This window comes from Choristoneura fumiferana, chromosome 14 (genome assembly GCF_025370935.1).
Source record: "Choristoneura fumiferana chromosome 14, NRCan_CFum_1, whole genome shotgun sequence".
In the NCBI taxonomy this organism is placed as follows: Eukaryota; Metazoa; Arthropoda; class Insecta; order Lepidoptera; family Tortricidae; genus Choristoneura; species Choristoneura fumiferana.
The window spans coordinates 3,830,260-3,844,785 of NC_133485.1; the positions used below are offsets into that span (position 1 = coordinate 3,830,260).

The window sequence follows — 14,526 nt, forward strand, 5'->3', positions numbered from 1 at the left end:
CCCGTGTCGGGGCAGATATTTGTATGAAAAATACGAATGTTTGTTCTCGGGTCTTGGGTGTTTAATATGTATTTAAGTATATATCTATCTATATAATTATATTTATCCGTTGCTTAGTACCCATAACACAAGCTTTGCTAAGCTTACTTTGGGACTAGGTCAATTGGTGTGAATTGTCCCGTGATATATACGATATTTATTTATTTTATTTATTCATACCTACTAACAAAAGAATACGGGTTTTTGTGGTCTGAAATAGTCTTTTTTTATTAATATCTGGTACAGCGGAGCGTGCCAAAATATCTGAAACTCGTACCGGCTCTAGAAATAGGGTTATATCAGATATTAATGCACGCTTTTTGTATCAGATATCGGTGCTGGTGACTGTACAATCAAACCATCACCATTCCAATCAAGCAACCAGCAGTCATTAAAACTCGAGAAAGACTGACTTCATTTTTCTTCCGAACAGGGGTAGGTTTTGATTGATTTTAGCACCAATTGAAGGGCTCAGAGGGGATTTGCTATCTTATCTGTAGAATAAAGAATGGGGTAGCAGCCACTCTATTGGGAAGTGGCTTGAGAAAAATCGCTAGAAAGGATTGATTTATTGAATGTAGCCATTTAACTTGACTGTGTTTATTTTTAAAAGTAAAACGTATTTTTTATTAATATTTACCTACTCTATTGCTTATTAACACAAGTTGCTAAATAACAACAATAGCAATTTTATACCTACACATTTGTAATGTATTCATTGCAATTCTAGAAATTCCCATCCATAGAAAGCAAGTAATTTTTTTTCACGGAACCTAAGTCGCGTGATAAAGCTAGTATTATTTATATTGTTGTATCTACTACTTACGTATATTAACCGGCCTCCGTAACATTCAAAAACTCAATTGAATGATGCGATTATTAAAAATTTAATAAACTTTGTAAACCTTATAAAATCCTTGAAATAAAAAGCAGGAGGAAAATAAAATTGTGAGGCATACGTTTTTAATTTGGTTGCTGGTTTCTGGTAGATTTATTTCAGCATGAGGGGTATTTTATTAATGTTGTCAATAACATTATTAATATGGGTATACAGTTATTTTATAGTACATTGTGTCTTAAGGGCGGTAAATAAGGAATTACGAACGAGAGTCTATTAGAAGCCCGAAGTCGAAGACTGAGGGCTTTAATGAGTCGATGTTCGTAATTCTAGTACCGCCCGTGCGACATACCATGTTTTTCATCACATTTGCAAGTAAAATTTTATATTTGTAAAAGAAAAAATATAATTCTTCCAAATATTGGCGATACCTTAGGCTGTGCTCTTGGCAACGTCGCCTTCTACCTCCGCAACGTGCGTGTGCATGTGGTGGTCCATGTAGTCCTGCAGCAGGAGCGCGCGCAGCGCCATCAGTACGGGCACTGACTCATTTACCGACCTTGGGCTTCATGGCAAGAAAATGTGTACGCGCAATGACTCATTTACCGACCACGGGTTTCATGACAAGCACATTAAGGTCGAGGGTTTTATTTGGGGGGTTGCAACTAAGGTAGCCTGCATGTTACGACACTGTTTACGAGCAAGTGTGATGAAAAATATAATGAACATCATATTCTTCATCATCAGCTGTAACGTACTCTGTTGGAGAAAGGCCGCCTCAAAGAATGTCACACCGATCTAACATACGCTTCTCACATCCAACTGCTTTGTGCGACCTTAACTTATCAGATCATCGATTTACCTTGCTGAAGACCTTTAACCCGGGCAGATTAGCCCAAAAAATTGTTGTGAAGCTACAAAAACTCGCACAGAATTCCAATTTTTAGCTCTATCCTCCTGCGTCCTATTTTTTTTTAACAGATGTAGTAAGTACTTAAGGCGTGGGTCACCATCTTTGTTGTTTTTGATATTATTTCAACATGCCTATAAATTTTTATTCAATGAACAGTTTTGAAAGAAAGAAAGAAAGAAGACATTCACAAAAACACACAAATACAAAAAAAAATAAGAATAAACAACAAAAAATAAAAAAATAAAAACAAAAAAAAACACGATACACATATCACACACCATGCACGATACAGTTTGTGCTTTAATTTATTGAATCAGGCGTTACTTTGCGCAGGTCCATATTAATGAACTAAAACAATTTATTGAATCAGGCGTTACTTTGCGGAGGTCCATATCAATGAACTAAAATAATTTTGATGTAATTCAGCTTTTATCATATAAGGTCGCGGGTGAGCAAAGTAATTGTTTTAGTTCATTAGCTTATGCTTTATAAACTACAGTCAAACCATATTTGATTCCTGACCTACCGTAGAATGCTCTCACAGTAAATAAATTCCCTTGTCAAGCAATGCGATGTCACTATGAATTTTTCTACGATAAGGTTCCACAGTGGGTCACGATCCAGTTGGTTCGAGTGTACATTCGGCCTTTATTATTACCGGTAATTAGTTCTTTATCAGGTACGCGAGGACTCAGGAGGCTATGCGAATATTTGTCCATTTAAATGTCTAAATTGATCGGAATACTTTCCACGTTTATCAACATCATCATCATTTCAGCCGTAGGACGTCCACTGTTACTCTTCCATAAGCCTCCAGTTGCTTCGGTTAATAAATTTAATGCTTATGTAATGATGTTCCCAGCGACGCCTTGACAAAGAATTTTCATCTCGTTAAAATTTGGGCAGGTTCATAAAATTTTTATGTTTTCCGATTTCGTCTCTAATTTGGATGATACGAGCTAAGCTCGTAGCTATTACATGCACGCGGCTCAAAAGCCAGGTACTGTAAGAATAAAGTATGTTTATTTCAGAGAAATTATGATTTTTTTTAATGAAGTTTAAGTAGAAAACAATAAAAACACCGCGTTCTGGCTAAGCGATCGTATTATGTGTTTATTAGTAAAAAAAAACAACTTTCTTAAGTTATTGGCTAGCGAAATTTAGCTTTATTTACCTTAAACGTTATGTTTAAATTTCTTTTAAAAGGCTATTATTAGGTTAGTAGTTAATACCTTAGACACTTATGTATTTATTACAAAATATCAGTTGACTGAATACATTTAATTTTGCATGTCTAATTTAAGCTTGTTAATAGTAACTAAAGTAAATAAACTTTAATATGGAACATCAAGATTGTCCTCAAGCCACACTATGCTACAAACTTTTTTATTTCGTTCCTCTTAGAACCAACAAAGTGTCTTTGTGCCAGTAGATGTCGTGACTGCTTCAATTAGGGCTTGCAAATGAAACCAAAATTCAGCACACAACAACCCGATAAAGGAAGAACAATAAATCTCTCCAAAAAAAACTTCCATGTTGCTTAAATTTTAAATCAATTGCTCTCTTTCCAGGTAATATATCAGCTGTCAGGGCGGCCTCTTTCGTATCATCAATAAATGTGAATAATTCAGCCATTATAGAAGTAAGTAAACAACATTATAGGATAGAAAGTATGACGGCATCACTTTCTTTGTAACTTGTAGATTTTTGACCTAAAATACTTTGTTATGTGTTTTTTGATACAAAAAGTTTTCGGATATACCGAATGGAAATCGAAGTGAAATCGAATACTATTATACCAACTGTTCATTTGCTCAATGTAAGGAAAAAAAAGAAAGAAGAAAGAAAAGAAAGATAGATTTATTTTGGTTCCTTAAGCACCACCACCTTCCAGTAATAAAGATTAAAACTAGCACTAAAACTAAGTTACTTGGTGACACGACAGGACACCAAAAAAGGTTTCCACTCAGCATATGTTGCCACACGTTATGTGCCGTAACGCTGGTTTTCTGTGGAGCCCAATAAAAACGTTCTAAAAAAAATTCAGTTGAAGACATGAAAATAATAATTTTACTAGAATATTAATAGTTACAGAAGTTCTTGATGCAAAGGCTATCTATCGCCGTTCAACGCGGCAACGCGGCAAGCGTGTTGGGCACCTTTGCGCCAGGAACGATTCGAGGCGGTCTTTTTTTATAATATAAAAATATTATTTAAGTTAGCTAGTAGATTTATTATTTAGTAGTATTTAGCTCTTAGGTTTAATATTGTATTTTCTATAAGTTTATATTCTTAAATATATTTTTCATCGTGTTACAGAAGAAAGTATTATTGTTCTATAATAAATATTGGATCCCAAGTGCCTATGCATGCATTTGATTTCTACAGAGAAAAGCTGTGCTAGATTTCTCTTTGCTTGGTATTTCATTACTTACGATCGGCATTCCAGAAAGTTCATATCCGACAAAAGAGACTTAGTTGAGTATCTGGATGAATCTAGGACTTATTGAATCCGACTGAAACGTTTGCCAGAGACATTAGATATTGTTGTCATTTTTTTAGCTGACAACGGAGATTTCTTCCTACTAAAATATTACAAAAATATGAACTTAATTTCGATTTTTTCTTTCAATTATTAAAAACAAATCCTATGTTACTTTAAATACCACAGACTTCCTATACATTTTCTTGTATTTTCAATATTTTTATATTTAGGAACAATATTTTCGAGGGATGATGGTCAATTGACTACAATTTTGTTTTTCATGAAAATTACAATTTCGAGAATCTGCCATTGATATGACACAAAAATAATTTACATGACTTTTCCATTTTCTTACTTTAAACAATTTGTTTTAGTTTTAGGTTTATTTATTTATTGTTTTTATCTATATAAGTATTTTAAGTCTAGTTTTAGTTTATTTATTGTAAATATTCTATCAATAAATTATGATACTTTTCTTATTTACCTATATTTATTTAAACACATAGGTATGTGTTTAAATAAGTAAATGTCCCATATGTTATTGACAAACGTAGCTGTCATTGTTGTTTGAGATTATTTTTTGTTTTATTTTACTGAAATAGTGAAATCAGATGACTTTGCTCCTCATACATCTTACTCACTAAGCAAATAATAGCTTTCTAATACTAAATTCCAAATATAAACAACGAACCTTTAAATAAGCATCATTATAGACAGATCCAAACGAAGGCCCAAAATAGCCAAACTTCAAAATGAAATATCAATGCTTAAGTTTTATTATGATCTTTTGAAAAGAATCTCTCGTCGCAAAATCTTCAAAATCGAGTAAACAATCGAGTTAGAATGTTGAAATGACAGTACAATGTAACAAAGAGGGGGACAAAAGGGAGGGGGAGAAGTCTCCGAAGTTATTAATTTGAGAAGTGCCAATGCGTGACGGATTGCTTGGGAATTTCTTTTTTAATATGCTTTGTGTTGTTACGGTTTATATCGGGTTTCCTTGACCCCGTTTTTGATGGTGCATCTCGCGTGATATTGGGTTGCGGATAGGTTGTAGGTACTCATGCATTCTGCGCTAGTGTGAGTCTGTCGGAACTTTACTTTGCACTCTATACAAAGTGTTAATTAAATAACTGAAAACCAGAAAGTAATTTGCTCAGAATCGAGAGTAGAATTGATTTACTGTGTTTTAAATTAGGTTGTGTTTGTGTTTTTTTATCCCTTTTTTATTGTGCCCAGTCTAAATGTTACGACTACTACAGGCGCCAATTAAATATTTTAGCGAGGTTGCATATGATTTTGATAATTTAATACTGACCGGTTTACTGTCACTATATTATGCTTTTCTTCTAAAAACGTCAAAGCGCAACTGACAAATACAAGTCATGAATGTAGAGTTAGAAATAAAGTAGAATTACTGACTTAGCAAAACACACCAATATCTTTTAAAATAACGAAGATATTCAAAAATAAATTCAATCAATTTACTTAAAATGAAACATATATTTTTGGGGTGTCTGAGGTTTTTAGTTATGTAATTAACACCTTGTATATCATGCCAATCATTTATTCAGTAGAAAGGCCGCAATGGGCACTTTTACACGTCATTTTTTAAACTACCAGCGCTTTCGAAAATACCATCATTGCCAAGAAGAATGCGCCGCAAGAAACTTGACAGAAAGTCATTTTTCTAAAATAAAATAATTACAAATAAAATACTTAAAAACTACAGTAAACAATTATAAAGAAAAAAATACAAAATAAAATAATAATACAGGGATGTATGGGGTCCCTTGGTTACAAAACTAAACACTTACTATATCTACAATATTTACAATACTTTTCCTCTATTCATTATAGCCGTGGTACGCTATAAATGTTAAAAATTAAACTGTAAAATCCTTAATGGAACTTGAAACTCGAATACAAACTGTAATAAATATGAACATAAAATTGCACAAAAAATTTATCGAGTTTCCGATATCACTGTTTCTACATTTGGTTTTAGTGATTAACTTTCAGCAAATCTGAAACTCGGCGATGACACTCTAGGGAATCGAGTTGGGAGTGTATTATTTATTGTTATTTCAGTTGGCAGTTGAGAATTAAATTAGCGATTTTAAGGTTTTGTAAATCAAGATTTTTAGCAGTATACGAAAATTGCACTTTGTGCTAAGTTATTTTGATGATTCAGTTGTACACTGAAAATGTTTTGTTACCACAAGTTTTTTATACCATGAAGTTATTTTTGGTAATATTATGAATGCGAAAATGATGATGTGTCTATATGTTTGTCTATCCATTTTATCTGTTACCTTTGGCTGAATTGATTTAAATGACGTTTGTTATGGAAATATTTCGAGACTGTGGAAAGGACAAAGAATACATTATTATTTTATCCCGAAAAATTATGTAGTTCTTAATTCTGCGCTAATTTTTCATTTTTTTTATCAAAACTAAAAACAGAATAGTTCAAAAACCCGTTTTAGTCCAAACTTTACTACCTACTTATATATCTAATACTACCCCTCTACCTCTACTCCTATTCTACTTATATTTAATACTTATATATCTGACTCAAAACACTATAACTTTGAAATAAATTGCAAAAGTAATGGCACAAGAACTCCAAGAATTTAGCCACATTAACCGAGAAACGTGAAAAGAAACCACCCCAAGAACAATTCTACAACAGGGCCCGACAACTAAACAAAACTCTTAAGAAATCTCTTAATCTCGTTAAGAAATACAGCACATTTCAAGAGGACAAGATAACGTATAAATAAAAAGGAAGGAAACTTTATAGACCGAAGACTGGATGCCTTTAAACGTGGGATCAAAAGAAAACTGGCCATCCGAACCAACTTAGCGACAAACTTCTGGGAAGGCGTGAGCGTAGCGGGATCTATTTCGTAACACTAGATGCCATCAACATTATCATAGTAATAGGATAAGAGCCCTAAAAATTTTTTAATAAGAGCAGTCGCAGTTCTAACAGACCACATTTTTAATTTTCATTCAATTTTTAAGGATAAATCGAGAAAAACTAACGCAACGTTGCCAGCTCATCAGGTAGGTATTAACGCTCTTATCTTAATTCCTCAGTACCTACCTAGCAGTAACGCGTCAGTGGCCTGACATAGCGCCAGAACGGGAGTTGTGGAGGTCAAGAGCGGAGGTTTTTGCCCAGCAGTGTGACACTATCTATTTAACAAAAAATAAGATTGCCAGAAAATACAGTAGACGTACATATTTTTTCTTTTGTCTATTATAAACAAAAATTTTGAAGATATAGGCAGTCAATATTCCGCGTGACGTTACGCTTAGCGACATTTTAAGGCGCGGCGTCACAGCACGGGCCCCGCTCTCAAATTTTATCGCGCTTCATCTATGTCATTTATTGTTTGATTGATAAAACAAAAAATATGTGTCTAATATTTTCTGATTATCTATCTAACGGGCTAAATATATAGTAGATTGTACAACAAGAGCATAAAACAAGCCATTTTACCCAAGACGTTCATATAGTGGATAGACACGTCGAGGGGAAAATGGGTTTAATGCTAGAGTTTTACACTCCGCTTTTCACTTCGATGGCGAGGAAATGAAATAGCAACAGTGGAAACAATTGTTCACTTACTATGTTCATTTTATTTTTCATGCATTACAACAATAACAATATTATGTGAAGCATCAATGTAGTTCATTATCTTAGTATTTGTAATTCATTACAACGCATTTTATTTTTAACTAATATCTAATTCACAATTTTCACAAACGATTAAGTGTTTATAACTCTTTCATAATAATTATGAAATAATTATTAATTAGACAAGCACTGTCTATGTAAAAATAATTAGCCAATTTATTGAGTGCACATAAATTATTCTTAATCCATACCGATGTTCAAATCAAAATACAGGTTTTATAACGTTTGCATCTGATTTCAAGTGACACCTTTTCACACGCGCGTATAATTTGCGCGTTTAAAACCAATAAGGAAAATACCATAAAATTTACAGCTAATCAAACGAAACACGGGTTTATGCCTTCAAACGTGTTAACAAAGAATATTCTCAAACAGTCGCCATTAGAAGTAACGTCTACTGCAATGCCGCATCATAAAACAATGCGAGAGTTTGTTCAAGCGGATACAAGTTGTGTCGCTCTCTATATGGAAATAACTTCTACATGGTAGTCTCCAGTGTTTGTAGCATAAATAAGGAGGACTATACTTGTTTTACAACGTAAATGTAACTTTACGTGGACTATTTGACGATCGGGTAACTTAGAGTATTTGACATGAAATAAGCACATGTTTTTCTCTAGAGCCTTTTGACGTATTATCATCATCAGCCGGAAGACGTCCACTGCTGAACAAAGGCCTCCCCCTTAGAACGCTACAATGAACGACAACTCGCCACTTGCATCTACCGGTTACCCGCAATATACCTGCCATTAATTTATTTTCTGTAAAGTTTTCAATATTCAATTCAGTGCAAATTGTTCCCGAGACCCCATATCCTCGAATCATGTATTTTTTTACAATTGTTCGAAATGTTCAGTGCAACAATATTTTAATTTATCTCTTATATTCTATACCTTTTCCAACTTTAGGTTTAATAAAAGCATGGTGGCGCCTACTTTCTCTCTTTAGTTGTTTTTTTTGTCATTTTGAACTTTTCCTATTTTTTGTGCTTGTCAAACTGAGCCTCAGTTGCACCTGCACCCTGAGAGCTAGCCGGCAACAGCATCTCGTGTGAAAACCTCATAACCACCCTCACACCTTAACATTTTTTTATATCATTAAACCAAAAGAATTAGCTCGTTGAAGTGGTCTCCGCTCAACAGTTACCACTAGAGCTATCCTGAGCGAGAATAGGTAAATGAAACGATTATATTGGTCCATGACAAACACATTTCTCGCAGTATATCTTCGCACATATCTGGTGAAATTGCAGCCAAATACAAAGAGAGAAAGAAAGAAGGAAAGAAAAATTTATTTTGGCTCCATAAGTACCACCTGTTACAACAACTATTAAGAACTTCATCCCTTTTGAAATCGGTTAAAAGCGCAAATAACAGCTATGCAGCGACTAAATAAAATTTCCATTATTGGTTGTTACACGTACAGTATCACCAGCGATTTTCAGGAACCTTTTTGGAAAACAAAATATTTACTGAAGCCCTAATTTTTTTTATACAGAGTAGTATGGCAATTGGCCACTTTCAGTGTTTAGCGGTAACACAATACCTAGCTACATAAACGGATATTGCTTGTGTCAGCGACAATCTTAGCGTATTGGCTCTGTGCACGACATCAGCGCCACCTAGCGTCCGCAACTTTGGTGGCTCTGATGCTCTGACGTTTTGAATGACCTATAACGTATTAATTTATAATACAAAATTACTGTGATACCGTGGGTGGACAAAAGGTTGTGAATTCATTTTTGGTCATTTAAATTAAATGAGGTAAGTAAAATTTATTTTAAAAGTGTGTTTTATTTTCGGTATGTCGGGCTTTGTTTACTTCATGTTTAGTTGTACTTTTACTGTTAAAAGAAAAGATAAAGCTATCTTATTGATTTCTTTGAATAATAGTAAAATTATGTAATTGTTCTTATATCGCTGGTAATAAATTAAATATCGTTATCATTTTGAAGACAGGTTTTGTGAGTATCACTCAATATAAAATTTCAACAAAACAGGGACTGTATTCAATAATTCAAGCTCGCATCATAACACAAACATCAATTACTAAAATTAGGTAGTTAAAGTCTATACAAATAGCTTTGAAAATGACAGATACATATGAGTATGACAGATGACGGAGCCAGAACTATTTCTACTTTTGGCTACCATGAGCGCTGTGATAAATTTCATCACTCCTACCTAGTACTTCGCACCCTCTCAATATAATCTAAGTCTGACTAAATAAAGAGGTTCTTGCACATTTACAACTAGCGTCTCATTGACCACCACGTTCCTTTCATCCTATATTACAACAGAAATAGGCTTGCGTTTAACCAAAATCAGCCTGATGGTAAGCAAAAATGTACCGTGGACTAAGATGGAGCACGCTTGCCTAATAAATGCCTATTCACCCTAGATTCGAAGACGTCTAGATTGTAGCGATCAGGGGACACAAACTGGCAGAGCATTCCAGTCCTTAACTGTCCGGATAATGAAGGACGAGCGAAAACGATTTGTGCGAATTTTAGGGATGCTGACAGGAGGAAGACTGCGCCTACTTCTCGACCTGTAGTCAAAACTTGACATGAAATGGAAGGTCGTACTCTACAAACTCACAATACTCCAGTACCATAAGTATTTTTTTTTTTTTTATTTTTTTTTATTCGACTGGATGGCATACGAGCAAGTGGGTCTCCTGATCGTAAGAGATCACCACCGCCCATAAACAACTGCAACACCAGGGGCATTGCAGACGCGTTGCCAACCTAGAGGCCTAAGATGGGATGCTTCATGTGCCAGGAATTTCACCGGCTGTCTTACTCTCCACGCCGAAACACAACAGTGCAAGCATTGCTGCTTCACGGCAGGATTAGCGAGCAAGAGGGTGGTAGCAATCCGGGCGGACCTTGCACAAGGTCCTACCACCTGCAACTTGTGTGTGTGTTTTGATTATGGCCAGTATTTCTTGGCTTGAAGCTTGGTGGAGCAAGGGATCCGCGGATACATACCATTCGCCCGATACGTATACAAGTGTATATCGTAGCGGTAGCAGTATCCAATAGCAATTGAGTTACACAATTCGCCTTTGAATTTGTATAGGGACTCGGCTTTCGTGATATGGGATTAGCGAGGCTTTTATAAACAAACTTTCGTTGCTATTTTAAGGACGAATCAGACCCGTTTGTGTTAACTGTCTTAACTGTCGCCAGTTTGCTTTAATCTTACTTTTCAATGTTAAAATACTTTTAACTTTTCAGTATTAGCATCTTGTTGACTCAAAGGCATATTTTTATTATTTTTAGGGTTCCGTACCTCGAAAAGCTCAAGGGGAATACTCATATCTGCAGTCCCTTGAAGCCTTGAAAAAATCAACCTTTTAAATCAACGCAATCAAAAGTTACAGTAATTAAACAACGTGATTCCATATGGATACAAATTGCCGTGCACTGAAAACCTATAGGGTACTTCGAGTTGTCCTAGCATTTTTAAATTTCGTGTGAAGGTAGCTATTATAACATAACAAACTACAAAATTATGATGTTTTTTATTTTTTATGTTTGTCTCTAAGTATCAATGGCCTACATAATCTGACCAGACACTGCGTACGTTTTGCTTAGGAGCAGGGCTCTGCTTACACTGGTAGTTTTAAATCATGCGGAAAAAGCGGGAAATATCTTCAACACTCCGTTTACATACCTATAAATGTGTACGGAACCCTCGGTACGCGAGCCCGACTCGCACTTGCCGGTTTTTTTAATGGGGCTCCCATACAGCTAATAGGGAGAACTAAAAAAATGTTGATCATTAGTTTAGAGAGCCGTTGTTTAGAGCTCGTTGAGGAGATAAATTGATTAAGGGTCTGTTTCTGACGAATTTTGGCATGTTGCCTGTGTACGTCTTTCGTGGCTGACTAAATCGATGTGAGAGCCACAAGTTCGTCCACAGGCCTGAGAAGCGAAGTGCAGAACCGCCTTGATATCTTTACTATCTCTTGTCAGCAAGTGTCTTGAACCAGGCTTCGTCGCAATACTTGCGACCCTCCAATACTCGTTTGGCCAATCAGTGCGGTTTTCCGCTAGCTTTTCCAGTCATGTGTGTTAAAATTAAAAGCCACTAAAGCCGTCTTTTTCACTTAAATTCTTCCGGAGAATTTTTGAAGTTCCATCGCCTTTCACTTATAAACATCAATATTATTAAAAATCAGATTTCTTCTTTGAAATTCTTCATTTTTTTTGCTATTATGTACCTAAACCTTGGTGCACGAGTCCGGCTCAAACTTTGCTGTTTTTTTATATAACCAGTGTACCGTTTCTTGCAAAGGCCAGCAGAGGGAAGTGGGCCCGAGATAAAATGATCTCACTTTTACTTTCGATCAAAATCTCTACCCATGTACAACACAACTGGAATGTTAATATCGCTCGGGACTCGTCGGTTTTCCTCATTTTTCTGAAGATTCATATGAGAAATAAAAATATATATAAGGGGCTGTTTCAGCACCCATTGATTCCTTTTATTTGACGAATAAATGTGATGCCGTCTCCGTCTATTCGAACAAAACAAACAAAGACGGCATCACATTTATAAAATTTGGAATTGAAATAAAAAATACAAAAAGATTCCAAAAAACCAATCTTAATTTGATTGCTTAATAACGACATCTTTTGTCCGGGTGAGCGGTTAGTTCCAATAGGGTGCTGAAAGTTTCTCGATGAGGGTTACAGCATAGATGTCGCTAGTGTCGCTGCTTAAGTGACTAAATAAGAAAACGAACAAGCTGAGATATGTGGTGCATAGGAGAACTTCGTGTCTGTATCACTGTCCAGTGGTGGTGTAGTGGTATAGCACGTGGCACGGAATGCCGAGGACCTGGGTTCAATTCCCAGCGCTGGTCTTACTTTTCTGGTTTTTCTATGAATCTATAGTTTGTATTTTCGATATGCGTTTTACGGGATAAAGTAAAAGTAACAAAAAAAAATTGGAATTGAAACAAAAAATACAACAAGATTCCAAAAAAACAGTCTTAATCACAATTATCCGTCAGAGAAATTTAATCAATGTTTGGTGAAACAGGGGGTCAATGTCGGTTATTTTTAATAAAATTAAACTAGCTTGCTAAATTTTAGCAAGCAAGTTTAATTGTATTAACCCTTATACAATGTTCTCCTTTAATAATTTAACAAAGTAAACACGGAACTATGTAGGCAATCCCAAACAATAAGTCAATATTAAAAGTTTTTCCTACCATGTTTTTGATAGAGTTAGGTCAGCTGTACGTGAGTTGCGGTGGAAGGCCAAAAGCTGTGTCGGCCAAAGTTGGTCAGTCTGGAAACTTGCTATAATTTGTGCGCGCAACGTGCTCATGTGGAGTGGTTTTGGGAAGGAATAAACAAACAATCCTTTTTCGTTTTTTTTTATCATCTTCCTACTCGTGTTAGCCATGTAGGACGTCTACTGTTGGATGAAAGCCTCCCCCATGGATCTATAGTTGCTTCGCAGATCGTATAAATAAAAAATCTTCAAATAATCAAAATAATTTTACTGTTTTTAACATAATTATTAATTTAGTTTCTCACTGATGTCCTTGTAAGCATGCAAATAAACGTACAATTTTTTAATTATGTACATAAATCAAAGTGTATTTATAATTTAATTAAAAGGAACAATAAGATACTTATAAAAAGCTATTTTTTCTTGACGTCCGTTAAACACTCTCCTGATCATCCTAAGTCTTGACACTGAAATAATGTTTTCACTACACACGAAAAAACTGCAAAACACAGCAATAAATCCATTAAAAGCGATCCGAAGAAAGGCTGTAGATATCAAAGAAAACTCGGATACAACACAAAAACTCAGCTCCATATTTAAGCTTTCAATTTCTTTTCGAAAAAATCGTGTTTGAGATACGCAAATAAAGGCTCAAGTCTCGAACTAAAAGGTTCTCGCTATCGGAGAGACAGGGAAAGACAGATAAAATACTTATGAGAAATTCTTTAAAGTAGGTATTCACTGTGAAAACGCCAGACACTTAGCGGATCGCGCGAGAATTTAAAGCAGTTTGTACGTCCCAGTTCTTGAGAGTTATCATTCGCTGTGCTTAATAAATTCTGTTTATATTAACAGCGAAACTTCGGCTAAGTTGCATATTGCAGGCTGTTTAATCTTGACTAAGTTCATCCTCTGTTTCGGTTTTGGTTCCTTTGAAAACTTTGTTTCTCTCAGTGAGATGGAGTGAAGGTTATATTTATTCTGCTAAGTTGGTCCGCGCTTACTGGATAGCTTTGTTGGATTTGAATGCTAATTAAATTCAGTGTCTTATGTAACTATATGGCTAAATAATGATCTGGCTCTGATAATGAAACTGGCTACGGTCTGGTTTATTGTTAAAATTACGTCAACGTTTCAAAATCAGCCAAATCAACCATAGCTGAACATTTGTTGGAATCTGAACCGAACCACTGGATCGAGCTTAACAATCCTTAAATTGTAATCCAGTGACATAATCATAATTTTACTGCGTCTAAAGACTGCACCAAGCACGGCTAACTTAAATTGACT

General features: G+C 35.1%; 1 protein-coding gene and 1 long non-coding RNA gene across 3 annotated transcripts in view; one reads left to right on the forward strand and one right to left on the reverse strand.

Moving 5' to 3' along the window:
* Positions 1 to 160, reverse strand: part of LOC141434776 (uncharacterized) — a 249,464-nt gene extending 249,304 nt beyond the window's left edge. The window contains exon 1 of the long non-coding RNA XR_012452097.1: positions 121 to 160. This is a non-coding gene — a long non-coding RNA (uncharacterized lncRNA). The remainder of the gene's footprint in view (positions 1 to 120) is intronic.
* Positions 1 to 14,526, forward strand: part of LOC141434773 (zwei Ig domain protein zig-8-like) — a 450,603-nt gene that overhangs the window by 188,969 nt on the left and 247,108 nt on the right. The gene's annotated exons all lie outside the window — the stretch shown is intronic.